Source organism: Dromiciops gliroides, chromosome 5 (assembly GCF_019393635.1).
Source record: "Dromiciops gliroides isolate mDroGli1 chromosome 5, mDroGli1.pri, whole genome shotgun sequence".
NCBI lineage: Eukaryota > Metazoa > Chordata > Mammalia > Microbiotheria > Microbiotheriidae > Dromiciops > Dromiciops gliroides.
The window spans coordinates 78471232-78474599 of record NC_057865.1 but is presented as its reverse complement, the minus strand read 5'-3'; the positions used below and the strand labels follow the sequence as shown (position 1 = coordinate 78474599).

The window sequence follows — 3368 nt, the reverse complement described above, 5'->3', positions numbered from 1 at the left end:
TTGTGACATCACTGTTTAGCTATGAAATGAAAGACTTCAATAACTCCTGAAGGCCACTTCCAAAAATATGGAGGGTTTGTAGCTTGTGCTGGAAACAGAATAATTATAACAATGAAATTTTGTGAGGAATTGCAAAGGAATTTTCTAATCTACAGCTGACATAATCTTCTTTCTTTCCCCTCTGAAAGAAGAGGATGATAACTGTCTATTTTCAATGCTGCTGCACGTGCCCTATTCTTCAGAAAATTTCTAAGTCTGTGGACAGTATCTCATCAATCACATATACGTGTTCTTTTTCTACTTGGAAAGTAAGTCATCTTGGCCAAGGGACTAGATCTCATTGAGAGCAGTAGAAGTTCTGCTATTATCACTTAATTTATCTTAGCTATCAATTCTCTATTAGCCCTTTTTGTTCCATCCATTCTAGTCTCATCATTTTTCTTGATAGCTAAGAAAGAAGTAAAGTAGAACTTTTCTTTCAGTGGATTCAGCTTATTCTCTGGTTTTCTTACCATTTTGTCATGCATTGCAAGGAATGAACTAATCCTGTTCTTCCACTTTTTTCTTACTCCTTCTACTCAGATATTCTGTATTTTCACTGACTTACATGCTCCCTCTAGGAATGCAACAAGACATCCCTGTCTGCCCACTCCATATGTCTTGTTAAGGACCTCTCATTCCAAACACACTGGGCACTTTTCTTATATGATCATGAGGATGCCATTTGAGCAGTTGGAGTGTCCACCCAATATCTCTCACCCTTACTAGTTGAGTTGATCTTTTCTGATCACACATTTCCCTTTTGGAAATTGGAGCTTTTTTTCTTCTATCATTTTAAGTTATTTATTTATATTCTGTAGCCTTCTATAAACTACTAGGTACCTTTCCATTCTCACCCATATGATATTCATTTCTATTTTTATACTACTGTCTCCTATTTCATACAGCTCTAAAGAATTAAGGGTTGGGGCAGCTAGGTGGCTCAGTGGATAGAGCACCAGCCCTGGAGTCATGAGGATCTGAGTTCAAATCTGGCCTCAGACACTTGACACTTACTAGCTGTGTGACCTTGGGCAAGTCACTTAACCCCTATTGTCTCACCAAAAAAAGCATTAAGGGTAAACTTTTATATAGAAATTATGAACTATAATTTATGTTAAGAATATAAAGGTTGGGGCAGCTATGTGGCACAGTGGATAGAGCACTGGCCTGGGATCCAGGAGAACATGAGTTCAAATCCAGCATCAGACACTTAACACTTACTAGCTGTGTGACCCTTGGCAAGTCACTTAACCCCAATTGCCTCACAAACACACACACACACACACACACACACACTTTAAAAAATATAATCTAGCTCCACTCATTAAAAAAAAAGAATATAAAGATCATTAAAAAGGCCTTTACAATTTTTTGAAGATCATCCAAACTAGTCTCCTCCTGTTCAATATTGCTCCCAAAAAGGTAAAAAAAAATAAGAAGAACCTTTTACTCTACTGTACATTTATCTATTACATGAGAATGCCAAATATTAACCATAACTGACAAATTCAAATGTGTAAAATTATAGATACAATGCTTAAAGACAAGTGAAAGACATGATATAAAAATTACTTAAGTATAACTTGATGGTCCTAAAAATGGCATTTAAAAGGCTGGGTCTAATTTGTTCTTCCTCCTAGGACTGTAAGTAACTATATTCACCAAATATAATACAAAAAGCATATTCAATCATTACTGACCTTGTCTGAATAATGGATCATAATAAGTGAGTCTCTTTTTGGTAATAACTTTTGCTAGATCTCCTATAAACATGATCAGAACTGGAGAGAAAGATGACAGAAATATCTTTAAGGTCAGTGGTCCAGAATGTTAAGGATAATTAATTGTTCTATATGATCTATATTCAGAGTTTCCATTTTCACTTAGGTTGTATTTATATATTTTTTTTCAATTCGTTGTACAGGACAATCATGGGAGTGCAACCTATACCTCAAAAAAGCCTTGGACCAAGCACCCTTGAAAAACCCTTTGCCACCTTCATCCTAGCAATCTTCCTTGAGCAGTCAATAATTCTATTGTGTCTGACTTCAGCTCCTTCACTCTCAGACTTTATCATCATTTTCTGCCCTAATGTATCAAAAGGATAGGAGAACCCACCCACCAGGGCAGACACCGATTGAGTAATCATCCAACTTATCACAATGTGTGTGTTCTAAAAAGCTATGAATGTACCTTTCTCTGTATTATAGATTCCAAAGCAGGCTGTTCTATGAATAATAATACCCACACTGCAACACTAAAAGATTGATACAATCTATGAATCCCATCAGATTTGGAGATTTTCATAAGGCAATATTCCAAGGCCTTTGAATTCTTTCTCATTGCCAAACCTCCATAAATCAATTGCCAAGAAGATTCTTGCAAAATCCAAGGGGGTAAACAAAGCAGAGAAATGCAGAGAAAAGTGGATCTGACTGCATCACCCGAGGCATGATTTCTAGTATAATATTTCCCCAAATTGTGTGCTTGTCTATTCCTTCCCCAAACACCTATTGGTATCTATCTTTAAAGGCAAAGTTAAAAGTCTGAGTGTAACATTTGCTAAAATACCATGCCAAAAGGAATGCAGCTTTTGTTTCTTTTGAATTTAGATTATATAGGCAGGAAACTATGTGTTTGTACTGCTTATAAGCAGTAATTTGTTTCCTTGCTTGATGTACTTGCAACAGCAGTTTGTCTCCTAATGGAGCCACCAATGTCTTAGAGATAGCAGCAACCATGTGACTAGTCAGGAAGTCCTTGACAAAGATGATCATTTGCTCCATCATTTTTCTTTTGCAATCCCAGATCCTATTAGGGCTTTTCACTTCCAAATGCTCTTCCACTCATTCTCCTCCATTCTTAGTATAAAGCATTTTGAACAAGTCAGAAATTATCAAACTAATGCATTCTTTCTGTTTCTCTGTAGATACAAACTATTCCTACTGAAGAACCAAACTATAGCACCATATTCTTAATTAGTTTTAAATGTCCCATATTATTCTTCCTCATCTATCTCTCCTACCTTCAATTTTAAGTCAAAATGATTACATATCTGTGTCCACGACTCTTTCAGTTTTCTATCTGGTACTGCAAAATGCCATGACGTTCTTTCAAGGGAAAATTTGGGGCTATATTATTCTTCCTTCATGGAATTCCAGAATTGGGCTAGAGGTCATATTTGATGTTTCCAGAGAAGAACATCCATCATTTCCTGGAAGCATACCCAAGGAAAAAGTATATTGATTTTATTACTGTCCTTATCATTTCCATGATTATTATAAACAATAACAATAATAACTAAATTTCTAAAACACCTTCTGTTC

General features: G+C 35.9%; 1 pseudogene; it reads right to left on the bottom strand.

The window, feature by feature from the left end:
• Positions 1-1936: 1936 nt before the first annotated feature.
• LOC122728720 lies at positions 1937-2495 on the bottom strand (annotated as a pseudogene).
• Positions 2496-3368: the final 873 nt, after the last annotated feature.